Below are 16,866 nucleotides of genomic sequence, written 5' to 3' on the forward strand. Positions count from 1 at the left end.
GTCCTTGTGTCTGCTTCCTTGGCTTTTTGGAGTATTTTTTCTTTTTCTAAAAACTGATTTTATAAATTGATGAATAAATGAGCCTACGGCAAACCTTGTTAAGTCATTGTACTCTGGCACATTGCAGCTTCTTAGAAGTGCATATCGCCATTTATGTTGCTGCATGATACATTATAAATACCAGTGACATGCAACATTTATGCTCTGGATTACAAAAAGGAGAAGACAAGGTGAGCACCAGCATGTCTAAACTGAAGCAATTCTAAAACAAACCCAGGAAGCCAAGCTCAGAGGTAGACCTGTTTTCAAATCCCTTGAGCTGGAGGTGTTGGCAGTGTGGTGTTAGCACATCCAGCAGCACATTACAATATCCTTTCCTGGCACTGCTAGCCCAGCTGGTCGGGTGGGAGGCGAGCCTGGCTATGCTCATGCCTCATGTTCCCCACCCATGTGTGAAAATTACTGGTGAAAGTCTGATCTGACACAAGATCTAACAGCCCACAGCTGGTGTGCCAGCTCTTGATCTCTGACTGTAAATATGCTTTCAAAGCCTTTCTTAAAACCTGTTCTTCCCGCCTAGCCTACTACTGTCTGTTAAGGTAATGTAAACATGCTACTATACTATGAAAAAGAAAGAAAACTGATGCTTTCTCTGTTCTTTTAACTGTGAGAGTAGGCAAGAACTTGTTTTGTTCATGGGTGTACATATCAACATATTAAAAAAAAAAATTTCATAACTAATTAAATATGCTTACAGCTGTTTTTTTTCCAGTAGCCCTATAAAAACAGAAACCAGAAAGACAAGTGACTCACACTTACCTAATTCACTCTGCATTTATAAATATACGCTATTCACCTTCTGTTCTCTGTTCCCTCTTTGCATATCAGATAGCCCTGGTGCTCTGTGGTTTTCCCTCTCCCAGCTGTACCCAAAAGAGCCAGGGACTTATAGCCCACCCAGCCAACACCAGGCTGGGACCTTTCTCAGCTTTATTTTGCAAAAAAAGAAACGCAATTCTTTGCAGTGGGCGCCACCCAAAGGGCATCCAGGTTTTTACAAGTTCTCCTGCTTCATTTCGGCATAGGCAGTAAAAAATTATGCTGGCTAAAATTAAGTTTTGCTTCTGCTAGTTGACATCATCAGATATAATTACAACACTTTTAAAGCAGTACAAGAAAAAAGGCCATAATAAGTGTCTGCTAGATGACAGATTGTTGAATGCAGCACTAATACAGAAATTTTAATGGCCATTAATATTCTGGAGTCTTACGCTAAGATCAGGGTTTCCCTTAGGTTCTGTGAATTGGTATTTCACAAAATTCATGGTGGATATAAGTAGGTTGCACCTATAATTTCCAGGACTCTATTTCTTGCCCAGCATCCCTTCTATAAGAGCAAGGATGTGTGGACAAATCAGGATTTACATGGAGCCCTGTGTGTGCTCTTTTATGCGACTTAGGTTTTGGATGCACCTTAAACACATTTGCAATTTTAACTCTACTAGAATATTTGGGTGTAGGACTAGGAAAGTCACATTTTTGCCCTTACTTTTTGTTCTCATAAATTTTCCAATTGGAAAGCCCCCATGTGAGTGCTTCTAAAGTTAAATTTCTTGATTGATACCTTCTTTCATGATAGGAGCTAAAACCAGCAGCAGAAGGTAAAAGCCTCTGGGAGATGCAGGTACTTTTGTGTACTGACATATAAATCCAGACATTTCCTGTGTTTTTTCCTCAAACATGGAAGCATATGCTTTTCTATGCATATCCCTCTATGATTGTAACTATATTTGCACTGGTCAAACACTGGGTCTGTTCTGCAAAATCAGAAGTTATCACTACAATTAAATACACACAGACACACACAGACACTGTGATGTGGCAGCAGATACATTTTATCCTGCACACTTTGCTTCACGGCTTCACGAACATGAGTGGTCTGTGGCCCTGGCTGCAGTGATGGAGGTCAGATCACACCACATCAGAGCCTCCCAGATAGCAGATGATGGCTTTTATCCCATAATGTTTAATATCTCCTTATTTGCTAATAGCTGAAAACTGAATATTATTTACATTCTCAAAGTGGACTGAGACAGCCCAAGTCAAATAGGTATCTGAGTTTAAACCATTCATGATGGTTCTACCGTAAATTAATACATCTGACACTGGATTTCAGCCTCTCTAATGAGCACAGAGTGGAACTATCTTTGATCAATCAAATCTGAGCTGAGACCTATTAAATGGTTTTATGAATATTTAAATCTTTGGCTAATGGTTAAATTCTTCTCTTTGGTCTTCATCTCAAAGAGACCAGAAGTTCTCACTGTTGCACAAAGGATGATGAAATATGTTTACAGACACAAAGATATATTTGTGGGGTCCATAGTTCATGGTATACAACTGTAACAATAACTCTTCCAAAACAAAACTCAAAAAAATATAGAAGGAAAGGAAGATGAAAAGAAAGAATGGAAAAAAAAGGAATATGCTCTCAGGTAGCTAGCTGGGATAGGAAATGACAGGGGCCGCTCCAGAACAATATCTTCTTCAGGGTATCTTTTCCGGTAAAGCATTGCCTATAAACACCATTTTCAAAGTAACTGCAATTACATCTTGATCTTTCCATTGTGACACTTTTTCCCCTCCCTCATTGTGCTAAAAGAGTTGGCTAAGACAGGATTCAGTCTGGAACAGATTTTGTATCTCTAATTGGCTGCTGAGCCTTGTGTGTGTATGTTGCTTGGAAATGCTAATTGTCTTATCTCAACAACTCATCTACTATGCTCTACTTTCTCTGTAATATATGGCTTTGAAGTAAAAATTACGAAATGGGGAATGAAATGTAGAGGCACTCACATGGTGATGGGAATGACTTTTGACAACATCCAACTGAACAGCCATAACAGCAATTTTTGAGTGCCCCCTTGCAAAGTAATCAGGATAACAGCACTCCGGGAGGCTAGGGAAAACAGCTGCAGATGCTGGTAGGGGCATGCAAGCAGATGACTATAAAGTGAAAGGTAGGCTGAAGTGCTTCACAAGAACTACTGGGCTGAACACAGCAGGCCCTGGGCACAACACAGGTTGGGACACCAGGAACATCATGTCACTAGTGAGTTTGTTGCCCACCAGCCCCAAAATGCTATCTGCCGATATCCTACCAAGTATGGATGTGTACCTACACACGTGCAAGTAAACCAGGGAAAGCAGGAATGCTCAGAGAAGTCTCAGTTGCCTATCTGTATAAATGCAATATATCTCAGTACCTCATTTTTTATTAGCATCTAGTTTAGGATTGCATTGGTCTCCCATTGAGTCCATACCATATGTCTTGTCCATCACGGATATCTCAAATATCCCAGAGGATGTCATGTGAGAAGTCTTGCTAGATAATTTTACAATCTCTCTCCATGTCTGCCTTTTTCAGGACTGGGCTCCTTAACACAGTTACTGGCTGAAAACCAGGCAGAAAGAGAGGTCACAAGTACAGGAGGCCACAAGAGTAACGTAGGAGGTAAGTCACTATTTGTCTAGCTTTGGCAGAGTCCCTCTGAGACAGCTGGCTTTGCCTATCCCCACCTCAGATACTTGCTGAGCAGACAAGTTACCTTATTCATAGGTATTTAAAACTTAAATCCTTTGCTGTTCTTGCTTCACACCTGAGCCCTTTTATGGAACCTTCCCTAAACCTCTTTCTAGGCAGAAGAAATGAATGAAAAGAATACCCGACTAAATAATTCAGGAGCAGTTTTCTATTATCTTCTCTTGCTAATCTCATCTAAGTTTCTTTCACAGTCACTTCTTGGATGTTCCAAAACAGTGTTTAGGAAGAAATGCTCTCGTAGCCTGAAACCCCAAATGCTGTGTGATACAAAATAGCATATTTTGCTGTTTTGGCAATATTGAATATTTTTGTGTATTGGATTTGTGTGGCAAGGTTTTTGTAGCAGAGGGCTATAGGGATGGCTTCTGTGAGGAGCTTCAGAAGCTTCCCCCATGTCCAATAGAGCCAATGCCAGTTGGCTCCAAGACAGGCCCACAGCTGGCCAAGGTTGAGCCCATCAGTGACAGTGGGAGCACCTCTGGGATAACATAGTTAAGAAGGGGAAAAATTGTAGAAATTGCAGCTGGAGAGAGGACTGAGAATACATGAGAACAGCAGCCCTGCAGACACCAAGCAAGGTCAGTGAAGGAGGAGGAGGAAGTGCTCCAGGCACAGGAGCAGAGATTCCCCTGCAGCCCGTGGTGCAGACCATGGTGAGGCAGCTGCGCCCCTGCAGCCCATGGAGGTCCATGATGGAGCAGAGATCCATCTGCAGCCCCTGGAAGACCTCGTGCTGGAGCAGGTGGATGCCTGAAGGAGGCTGTGACCCTGTGGGAAGGCCACGCTGGAGCAGCTCCTGGCGGGACCTGTGGCTCTGTGCAGAGAGGAGCCCACACTGTAGCAGGTTTGCTAGCAGAACTTGTGGCCCTGTGGGTGACCCATGTGGTAGCAGTCTGTTCCTGAAGGACCACAGAAGGGATCCACACCGGAGCAGGTTGTGAAAAACTGCAGCCTGAGGGAAGGACATTGGAAAAGTTCATGGAGGACTGTCTCCCATGGGAGGGAGCCTACCCTGGAGCAGGGGAAAGACTCTGAGGAGTCCTGCCTCCAAGGAAGAAGGGGCAGCAGAGGGAACATGTGATGAACTGACCACAGCCTCGATTCCCTGTCCCTCTGTTGCCACTTGCAGGGCCACTTGACCCATGAGCCTTTCATTATATTTCCTCTCCCCTGCCCAGATGAGAAGGGGAGAGATAGAGTGGCTTTAGTGGGTACTTGATGTCCAGCCACAATGGTTCACATGCATGCATGCAGCAAAGCTTGGGAATGACATACACCCACAAGAAGTGGCAGAGATCAGTGTTTTACAACTCACTGAGTCACTGTTCACAGTGTAGGAGTAATGTGCAAAATATGGAGCAATCCCAAAGGCAAACAGTGAATAATTTTGAATGAGAAATGAGAGCTCTGTATTTGCATTCAGTTTGCAAGCAAATACTGAGCTGAAAGAGGAAACACTGTGCAAGGGTAACCTGCAGCTTTTCCTTTCTGTATTTATAGGGAGGGGGTACCAAGGCTCTTCTCTGAGTTCTCCTACATCCAGGAAAGGAAAATAGAAGAGCTAAGAGTTTCAAATTTCTCTTGCTGTTCCCTCAGAACATTGATTCCTGCTCCTTTAGAAAAAGAAGGAATGAGACTGGGAGTACTATTAAGACTTTTGTTCTGCCTTTGCATAACAACCCTGCAACCGAACTTTTCTGAAACCTCTGCTTCCTTTTCCAGGTGTTTAGTGCTGGGCATCTCAACTTCCCAGCCTTGCCGTGCAGTCTCAGCGATGTTCACTAGATGGCAATGCAATATCTAGTCTGACAGCCCCAAATCCTCCAAATGTCCTGTCCAGAACAGCTCGCCCTGCAGCAGCTTTTGGGTGGATACACTTGGACAAGACGAGCCTTCAGTTGAGGCCCCTTTTTTCACATTAATCCGGAGCATAAAAAATATGTCACATCACCACCTCACACAACATGGAATGTTGTAACAGTTAGGGTATGGTTTCCACAGGAAATAGATATAGAGAATATTTCTTTTACAAAGGTACATTTCAATATTTTAACTAGAAAAGGCTCTCAGGCTGCAAAGGATGTAAAGATACTGCAGTTGCTCTTTGCCAGCTGCTGCAACTCCTGATGCTTGCTTTGTGAGCCAGACTGGACACCTCTGAGGAAGGACATGAGAAATTTTGCTAGACCATCATGCTCAGCAAACGCAACAGCTGCCCTCTACCATACCATCAGAACATCAGGTCCCACTTTTCCTCCTTTTCTCCATCCAGAAAGCTCACCTGCTCTGTTTGTCTCTGCTTCCTGTGGCTATACACAGGAACATCTGATCATGACCTGCCTGAGCATTTCAGCTCAGTTTTACTTACAATGCTGTCATGTTTAAAAATGGCTCTGTATGTATTTCTGTAATTTTGTATTTAAAATATTTGTTTATATATGGTTACAGCATCCCTCACAGATTTTCTGTTGTAAATCAAGGCTCTAACCATTAAATGATATGCTACCTTTATTGCAGGAGATGTCTTGGTTGTAGATAAAGGTTATGTTTCTATTTTCTGTATATGGGAAGAACACACGTATTACAAAAAAGTGGCTAGATAGAGATTGGGAAGACATATTTGTACCAATGATAACAACACCCAATTAATAGGATGCCCGTGATACAGTCCTGAATGACTGGAACAAAAAAAAAATAATCATGTAAATTGCAAACTTGACTTTTTTGCTTGCCTTCAAAAATGTGTCTACAGGGTGTTCTGTAGGGTTTTTAGAGTAAGCAGGATATGAGCCATTTCTAATCCCCATTGTCAAACCCATAGCTCAAGACCTGGTGAGAACCAGCACATCAGTAAACTGGTCAGGTCTAATTGAAATTCACCCTTCACCTGTGACAATTATTCATGCAAATGAAGTATTTATCCATCTGCATGTATTTTTAAACATAACATATATATACTTCATGGAGTTATGAAGATATTTTTTAGAAATATTTTGATTTTTTAGAAAATCAAACATAAAAAATATTAATTTTGGTAACCAAATCATATTTTAAGCTAAAAATATTTAAAATATAAAAGGTCTTTGAGGAGAATATTGAAAAAATTTCTAAAAATATGTTTACCTCAAAATAACAATTTTTAATATATTTATTTCAAATAATTTTTTTGGCATTGATAAAGTTCAGGGAAAATATGAGAAATTTTGAGTCCTCCCTGAAACTCAATCACATTAAAATTAAAGATACTATAAAAAAAATAAAAATAAGGTTTTTTTGGGTTTGACCACCTGGATTTCCAGGTGATTATTTGTGGATGTGTGGGAGGCATGATATGTATATCTCTATGTGGTTTTATGTATAATTACTGCCACAAAGAGCAATGGTGGAATCTGTGCCTGAAAACTCATGGGCTATGATAGTCTCATCCAAGTGAGATGACATCCCAATACCTAGGTGAAAGCACTTTTTGTAACACTCAAAAGATTCTTTCAAAATGATGGAAGATCAGTTTATTTTTCAGAATTAAACAGCTCGAATTGTATGTACAGAGAGTCAGAACTAAACTCTAAGTTCTTCCTCAGAAAAATAGGGACCAAGATGTTACATCAGAAGTTCTCTGTGCTGCTAAAGAGACAAGGTGTCAAATGCTGGGCTTATTCAGGTTTCCCTCTCTGTTCCTCTTTGCAACATGCACATGTGGAAGTCCTGAAGATATGGTTTCAATTGGCTGGCCTACAACTGGTATGAGGAGGATATAGAATGTAAGTGTGACCAATTGTCACTCTGTATTATGGAAGTCTCAAATAACAATTTTAGGATGAGAATTTAATCCTAAATTTTACAGTAATTTAGTATAAAATTTCTCTTATGGTCTTTTCATATAAATATAATTACCACAATGGTCTTTTAATGTATTTTAAAAAAGAAACTTCTACTTTTGACTACTAGCTGAAATTAGTTTTTGGCATACTTGCCATTCACTGCAAAAATGAGTTTTAAGTAGCTTTACCCATACAAACTGAACTTGGCACAGAGATAATCCTGCGGGGAGCTGGTACCATAGTGAAGGCTTTTGTGTTCTTGCGCTTTAAATGATTTAGAAACTTGTATCCATTATCCAAATTAGCTCCACAAATGAGCTTTGCAGCAAGTCTTCCCTGATTGAAGCTCAGCATATGGTAGTTTATCTCCTTGATGAAGACTAAGCCTTCAAGCTGAGTGCCTGGAGGGCAGGGAGAGTGTTTCCAGGTCTGAGTGGGTGGTGGAGGCGTGTTAAAATGAGGGATATACAATGTGCATTAAACTTTCTCCATTACTGGCTTTGCCAAAGAAGATTCCATAGGCAGCTGCCATCATATGAATTCATCTCCAGCTGCTGAATCCCCAGGGAGCACACACAGCTGCTCTTATACAAAACACTGTCTTTCGCTACTTCTGTCCCCATCGGTCTGCTTCCCCCAGCCCTCAGCAGTGGCTGCTGACAGCTCTTCCAGCCAGGCACTGCCAACTAGCAAATACTCAAAAAGCCATATTGTGAAACAGAAGTTGCTGCACATGTGACATCATTACCGCATACCCACATAATTGAGAACAAAAAGTGAAATTGCACTGCCTTATGTAAGGCTGGAACTCTCCATTGCACCATGTGCAAACACACCCATGGCATTGTATGCTACATCACACTCTCCTGGTTACACGTTTCTTTTGCCTTGATAACCACCCATTGCTTTGATAATAACTGTTTTCCAGCTCGCTGCACAACCATACCTGAAACCCCCAACTACTCAGAGGGATAAAGTCAGATAACTGGCAGTGAGGCAACAAAAACACATTTGAGAAGACAACAGCTACCATGGCCCTTCAGTTGGGTGTGGCTCCACACTCTTGAGCAACTTTTCTATCATAAATAAACAAAATAAAAGTGAATGCATGAAGGAAAAATATGCAGAAACATGTTTTGGTCATGCTCTATCTTTTTCCTGCATAATGCAGCCCCGTACACAAATCTGATAATGACTTTAAGTTCCCTTTGCTTGAAGAACCCAAAAAATGTGTGTCCAGGGCTTTTCCACGTGGGGTATTAATGACTTAGTGTGTGCTGACAGTTTGTTCACAGCATAGGGTGACGTTTCGGTGCAGAGCTCTGCAGAGCCTGAGCTGGGCAGCCTCAGGTCCACAGGCATTTCCAGGTGCCATCCATTTCTGAGCATTACAGGATTAGGAAAAGGATTGGAAAAGAGTCACAGGTTTCTTGGCAGGACTAAGGTATTTTATAACTGTGCTACCAAAGGATAAAAACCTTTTACACCTTTTCCAGGCCATGGTCCCAGCTCTTGGTGGTAGCAGGTGGGAGTCAGGGAGGAACTTCCCTCAGGCAGCGGTCCTGTCTTCCACAGCTTAAATCTGCACATGCAGGGCATTTTAACCCCAATGTTCACAGATCAGTGCATGTTCACAAATGATCACTGCAGCACTGCTTACACCTAGGACTCCTAATAATTTCAGTAGATCTTAAATAACAGTTAGTTAGGCTCAGGTTGCTTTGGTTGTAATGAGCCCTGAAAATGTGAGCCCAGGGCAATGGATCATAATACCTACTGATACCCACCTAACCTAAGGAGTAGCTGATAAGTATAACCCAAAGCTAGCTATAATGGATGCCATTTAAATAGCACAGGCTTTGATGGCAAACCATTTGTGAGCTGCTGCATGTGGTGACGTGGTTTGCCTTCAAGTAGATGGCCTACCCCAGCTCCCATAGATCCAATGGAAACCTTGCCATTAGTGCAGTCAGTGCTGGTTCGAGACGTTTGGCCTTAACCACAAGTTTCTTGCAAATGAAAACTCATCTGCTGTGTCCTGTTTCTCTGTTGAGAGATCATGTGTTGCATGAAAGCAGCAAGCATTTACCAAAGCTCCAAACAATGCCTCCAAGGAAAAGGTTTTACTCTTTCTTGTATGCATTTTTCTACTGAAAAATCAGTGGTTAGTAGTCAAAGGTTAATAAATGTACCAGCTTTCAGCATCTGGAGAAATCATAGTCCAAAATAAGTTTTATGCTTTACATATTGTTTAGCTCTGGTGTGGTCACTTGATTCCTGAGGAATGAACACATTCTGTGTGTGCAGGACAAACTCTTCACCCTAAGAATGCAATCTAGCAAACAACAGCTGTTTAGGGTTTTAGCCAACAGAACAGGAGTAAAAAAATCAAATTTAAAAAAAAAAGCTAGAAAGCTGTATTTACAGCTGCATTAACACTTAATAACAAGAATTTCTTTTAGATTGAAGAACAAAACTGACCTTTAAGAGTAGCAAACTTGGAATATAAATGCAAAACATGGCCTGATTATGAAAGCTCTGATAGAAAGCAGGTTTTATTCTTACAGTGCTTGTCAAGCCCTGGACTTGGAACCACGAAGCTCTTTGCTTGCTGTGTGTTTCCAGGCAGATGATAAATCTGCCTGCTTTGTGCAGTTTGATATGACAGCATGGCTCGTGCAATTCTTTTAAGCAATGGAAATATGCCCTAAACCACAAGATTGTGTCACAGATAAAGGAGGTCCCTCTTGCGTTGTTTTTCTTTTCCTCAAGGATGTTAAGGGTATTGAAATGTTCAAGGTTCATGCACACATGGTCAATTATTGATTGATTTTCTAGATCTAGTTACCGCAAATGACATTATACGCCCTCCTCCCTAATTACTTAATGAAATCCCCTTGGGCTGCAACAATTTCCATATCAAAGTGGGTGGTTCATGCATAAATATAATGACTAGAGCTAAAGCAATTCTTTAAAAAGCAGAGGCTTAAGGCCAAAGGCCATTTCCTACAATTAAATTAGGTAATTTAAAATGAAGTTGTAACAGGTGCTGTGGTCATAGAGGTGTGCTGGGTAATCTCAGTTACTTGCCAGAAGTAACATTAACATTGTGCATCTCTTCTGTTGTAGTGGCCGGGAAGCTGGAAAAGGTGAAGGAGGCAGCTCCTGGAAGCAGATCCCCAGCAGCATAGAGAGGTCAATGATCATCCAGATGTATCTGCCAGAGTCAAGCAACTTAGTTATCACTGCTGCCTTCCACTGTCCTGCCCTGTGATTCCTGCCTCTTACCTGCCTTGCTGACCTAGAGGAAGGCCATCATTTATGTATTTGACAGGGGCCAAGAGCAGAGGAGTGCTGCTCTGGCCTAGGGTCTCTAAGTGTAGTCACAGTGCAATATGGAGGAAGCTGATAGTCTTCAGCCAGAGCACTTTGCCTTTCTCCTAGAGCCAAGGGACGAGGGGAAGGAACCCGGGGCACTCGCTGTATGTATGTGCCAGTGCATGTCCCTGGGTGAGCTGGCATGTATAGTCTTTCAGCTGCTCCATGGTGTTGGTGTTACTGCTCTTCCTCTCTTCCAGTCATCCCAGGAGGCAGCTGTGCTGAGGCTTAGCTCACCTAGTGTTCAGTGTTGAATTCCAAAAACTGGATATGAGAAAAAGAAAACTGCTAGGTTTAAACAAAAGCCTTGGGCTGACAGAGACTGGGAAAAAACCTCCATCTAGAGTCCATACAAGGATCCATTGATGTCTCGGATTTGGAATGTCCTGCCCCAGCCTGGAGAAACCATGCCCTGATCTCATCAAACCTGTGCAGAAGACCTCTTGTGTTTTATCTCTCCCTTTGCATTACCTGTTCCCTCCATGTAATCTCCCTAAGATAAAATGGGTTTTCCCCTATGATGTAAGTGCTAAGACTCAAAAGTTTGTAATTTAAGATTTCCCCTTTACCTCATCCCTGTGAAGTCCCTAATTGTGATAGTTCTGCCCCCTGATGAATATGTAAACCCCCTGTTGAATATGTAAACCCTAAACCCTTTAAATATGAACTTGTGAGACCAATAAAGCATTCCAGTTTTCTGCCTCCGCTGGGATCGTTGTAGTTATTGACTTGCTACAGTTAAGTGTCCTTACCATTGGTATTATACCATGACATTACACTCTCTGTATAATTAATGGACAGAAAGAGGCACTTATCAGTCATGATTCCTGTAATCTTAAGACTTGTGATGAGATACACCACAAATGACAAAGGCTTATTTCTAACTCTTTGACCAGGGAATCGAAAGAAGTATCTCTTATTAATGCCTCCACTCATGATATTTGGTATGTTTAGGGCTGCCCAACACTAGAGAGAAGGTCTGGGGTTTTATTTTGGAATTAATCTTTCATGTTGCTATGTGTGTCATGGGATCTACCTTCAGGAGAACTGTCTCTTCAATATGTTGCATCTGTTTCTGAATGCCTAAATCAAAACTCCTACTTGACCTAAGTTACACTTCCTGTAAGCATCATCTTCCAGTTAAGCATCATCTGCCCACATATGAGCACACTGGTTACCTAAGCTCATAGGAGTTTTGAGGTTTTCCACAGCAGGTATCATTCTGATTAAAAAGTATGAGTCTTTGATTGTTCTCAGATTATGTACAACCCCAGTTAAACACATCCAGAGGATGTGTATCCATCCTCCCTTTTCAGTCACAGGTCATGGCCTAACTCAAATGCCAATCTCTCCCCAACCAGTAAAGATTTTTATTTGCTTCTCTCAACCAAGTTGAGGCTAGCTCTCTCACTGCATCTTGAGCAAGGGAATCTAAGTATCACTTGCTGAGGTTCCCTGGAGAAGGGAAGAAAGGAAAAAAGAAATCTCACAAGCCTCGATAGCACAGCGCTTAGGACTGTCACCTAGCAGACAAACCAACAGTCTGCTTTCTCTGAGCATTGAAGTCTCCCTTTTGCACAGATTGCACTGAAAATCCAGCTCAGAGTATCCACCTAGTTTATATTACATGGAGCAGCCCAGTGTTGTGGCCTGAGACTTGCTCAACACCTCTTGCCTCAAGAGGGAAGACTGACAGCGGCAAGTTCTAAATGAATGAATCAACGAGTTCTGCATTTATGTGGCACCTCCTTCTGCAATAATTTGTAACTTACTCCTGCAGAAAGTGTGTCAATGCTTATTTGAAAGCCCTTTGACCTCATAGAGGTATTGTTTTTCTCAGTATATTGGGCAATAAACAGCTGCATCAATATTTACCTTAACAGAAAAGTGTTTTCTCTGTATCAGTTCTCTTCTTTTTTTGTGTTTTCTCCAGCACATGGGCTGCAAAAAAAAAGTCTCTTTGTAACTTCAGATTTCAAACTGGAGGGAAGAGGGAACTTCCCACTATTTTACAAACATGCAGCTACATCTGTGGCAACAGGTGAGCTGTGGTCAGCTTTCTCATGTTGCTGAAAGTCACTGTGAGATAGTAGGATGCTCCTGCAGACCTTGCAGCAGTCAGCACACATCAGCAAAGGTCCAAATCATCTTGCCAAGGCTTGTTATAAAATACCAGCAATTGTTTGCTTACAAGCAGAATATGATGGCTGTATAGGTATACATTATGTTTATTCGCTCTAACTCATTTTTCAGCAGTTCAACCCCTTTTTTTTTAATCTTTCTGAGAAGGCCAGAATGCAATTTGGGGTCAGTGGTGATAAGATAAGCTGAAAATATTGAGGTTAAATATCCTCTGAGACTTACATTTTCATTTCAGTTCTTGCTCTGCATGTGTAGCTGTCCACAGAACAGAGTGTGAGATGTGGAATGACATATTCATTTTGAATTGTAACCAATTCTCTGACCAGCCAAATGAAAACATAAATTCAGGCTGTGCTCAACTGTCTCTGCAGTTCTCCCATAGTAATTAAATCACATGTTTCTTCAAGTCAGTGGACCCAAGTGAGTTACAAATAAACAAACAAAGAAAAACACAGAACCACCCTGAAAAGACAGTTTGGCAGATCAAGGGTCAAGATTTGAGGCAACACAGAAAATTAAACTGCACAACTGGTACAAATTTCTATATTAAGAAAGACAAAATAACCTTCAGAGATACGAAGCACCAGTTTGCTATGGCAATGAAAGGGATTTTTAAAATTTACATTTTTTAAAGTTTTTATCCTTAAAATCAACTCAGTATTTTGTTAATGGTGCACTATTAAAAGTTTATGGTCCAGGGCTGACCTACAGAACTGACTCATTTTACAATTTTTAAGTGTGGAGCCACACTGTAAAACCAAGCTTTAAGTATTCTCTGGTCAACAGTAAGGAGAATATGAGCCATATGCTCATAAATGTGATGCAGCATCATGTTCTAGCACCATCTAGCCAACTTTAAAGGCAACTTCAAGGCAGCAAACAGGTCCCAACTGTCACAACTCATCAAACTGGAAATAATGGTGTTGATGTAGTTGATGAACTAAACAGAATAGTCACAGGACAATCAGGGTTGCAAATTCTTCCAAGTTTCCCCGTTTGGTTCAGGATTGCATCCACTCTGGAAAAAATGTGGTTCTTCCCACAATGGAGAACCTCCAGTGAAGAAACTGTTTAGCAAACTTACTTATCACTCAGTGTGGAGGAAATAATCCGATGGTTTGGGATATAAAGATGATGGAGAGAAATAAAATTGTCACAGTTATAACTGAGATTTATCAAATAAAATCAACAGAAGAGTGCATTTTAATTTCTCTTTTACTATATAATGCCAGAAATCTGTAGGAGATCATTTAATTCTAATTTTGGTTTTGACTTTTTTCTTAATATTGCTGAGACCATTTTTCTCTGCTTACTTTTTTTTGTTAAATATTTTTGAATAATTGAAATACTGAATAAACATTGAATAATTGAATAAATATTATATTGAAAAATTGAATAATTTCTTGTTACTGTGTTTGCAATATCCTGAATTCGTATATAGTTACTATGGCCATAGTAACCTAAAATAAATAACACAGGAAACAAGTGTTCTTCTCAGTGACTTGGAATGAATTTATGAAGAGAGGTTATAGATCACCCTTGACCAGGTGGTGAGAAAGATTTCAAATTCAGAAGACCCTGGACACAGGAAAAAGGAAACTGAGCATGATTCTCAGAAAGCTGAATCCCTCAGGCCTTATTCAGTCCTCACTCATCCAAGCTGAGTAACGTCAGTAGGAGTTTTCACTAGGAACCTGGCTTAAGGAGCTGAGAAAGGGAGTACATTAGACTTGCCTGCAATTTAATAAGTCTTCAAGGAAATACTTGCTGGATCTTTCCTAGGATCTGTGGATAGGAATTGCTAGATTATGTGTGCATTAGCCAAGTAGTTTATGACATTGCACAAGATTTGGGATATTTTAGCATGAACTGCCTTGACTTGAATTCTGATTCTTTCATGAATTACATAGTTCTTCCTTTTCTCCTGTAGCTAATTTTCAAGTTGAAAATACGTTGCACCTTGTTTAGTGAAATACAGGTATGCAGCATGCAGAAAGCATTACACAAACTCTTCTCCCATTTTACAGCTGAAAGAGGTCACTACCAAGGATTATTTCAAATCAGAGAGTTCCTGGTTGATGCACCAATCTTCCCAGTGCTGTGCCCTTCTTTAGGTGCTAATGTGGCCCAAAGCTGTCTTTGTGCAACTTAGTGCTTTGTCCTGGTAGAAGGATTTAAAATAACAGCCTAGACCCAATGGTTGCTTTGCAAAATTCTGGTGATGACAAGCAGCTGTGAGTTGACTTAATCAACCAGTTAAATGGTGTTTATGACTGTCTCAGCTTTCTGGGACAGCACAGAGTAGTTGGAGTAAACCGAAGGAGAGGCCCAGAGTTGCCAATCTGAGGTAAAAGAATGGGGACCGCACTATCTCCTTCTCTTCCCACACTGACAAGTAAGGCAAAATCTGGTGTAAATGGGGCTGGGGGAGCGTATGCAGCATCTGGCATGGCATGACTTTGTCTGCCACACTCAACTCTGCCTTCACAGCCAGGAACAGCTCAGTCAACAGCAGTTACTTCAGAGGTTTCCCTCCGAGTGAGATTTATTCTTGGCACCCAAACCTGAGTGCTCGCAATGCAGGAAGGCTTGTACCAATTCCAAGATTTCTTCTGGCTGACTTTACAGTTGGCTGGAGGATACAGGGGAAGTTTCTGTTCAGCTTATATGGTTTTCGCCATCGTGTCGTTAGCTCCTTTCAAAATAACAGCTTGCCTTCTTGACAGGAACGAATAAACTGGCAAGGCAATTCTTTCTTTGTTAATCTCTAGCTGGTCTCCAGCAACACTATAAAATGAACTGTTTCCAAGTCCATCTAGGGCTCCTTGGCCAGTGTGTACAGCACCACGACAGACCTTCTTCAAGGAGATGATTAGCATCCTCCAGACAGCCAGGTCCTGACCAATTGGCATGAAATATTATTCCTTACTTCTGGAGCCCTGGATAGTTCACCAGGCATGTTATTGTCTGCTTTAACCATTTCTTGATAGCTCAGACATTGCTAGGTGGAGGGCACAGCACAGGACAGATGCAATCCATACATGAGAAAAATTCATATATAGGTAAATATCGTAAATCTTTCTAACCTTTAGAAAACATGTGAAGGGAATAAAACTTGTGAATTCCTTTTTGTGAGCTCCTTTTTGTCACACATATGCAAAGGAGGCACCTGGATTTGTTGCTATGATAATAAAGGTGATCTTTCTTTTCTGTGGCAAAGCCATTTAATCTTTCCCTCCAAAGAAAAGAGTCTGAGGAACAATTTTTGTGCTCATTGTTTTGGATAGCTTGAAATAATTATTTTCATTATTGACCCGAGTTACAAAATAATTTCTCCTGCAGGTAATTTAACTGAATGATTTGTGACTGGTAATCTGACAAATGGATCTGTATGACATAATCTATTGATATTTTTTCTCTCTATCCTTTACTTTATCTCAAGTTCCCCAAAACGAAATCTTTTAGCTAGGGTACTTGTAGTGTCAGGCTTGCAATAAAGAATAGTCTGCAACATGAATGTAGAGCTGAAAAAAAGAGAACATAACATTACATATATGCTTTTTGAGTGTGAACATATACATAAAATTTAGTAGTCTTGTTCTGATCCTTGTTCTTAAGCTCAAAGGCTACAAACACCTTGAAGGTACTTTTTATATTGTTTGCTAACTGAAACTACAAAGCAGAGAAGCTTGATGAAGCAAATAAAGTGCAGCATCTTTTGAAGATTATAATAGGAAATATATTTCAGAGCATTGATGTGAAAAGGGGTTATAATGACAACAGTTAAATTAAGTAACCCTTATGGGACTACTAGCCTGAGTTCAGCTGAGGAAAGGAAAAGAAATAAAGAAGAGTCCATACAGAGAAGGAGTAGTAGAACCCTATAGGAAGAAGGGCTTTTGAAGGAAGCGATGGTTGAAT

Source organism: Pipra filicauda, unplaced genomic scaffold (assembly GCF_003945595.2).
Source record: "Pipra filicauda isolate LSUMZ 115617 unplaced genomic scaffold, ASM394559v2 scaffold101_size5749837_pilon, whole genome shotgun sequence".
Lineage (NCBI taxonomy): Eukaryota > Metazoa > Chordata > Aves > Passeriformes > Pipridae > Pipra > Pipra filicauda.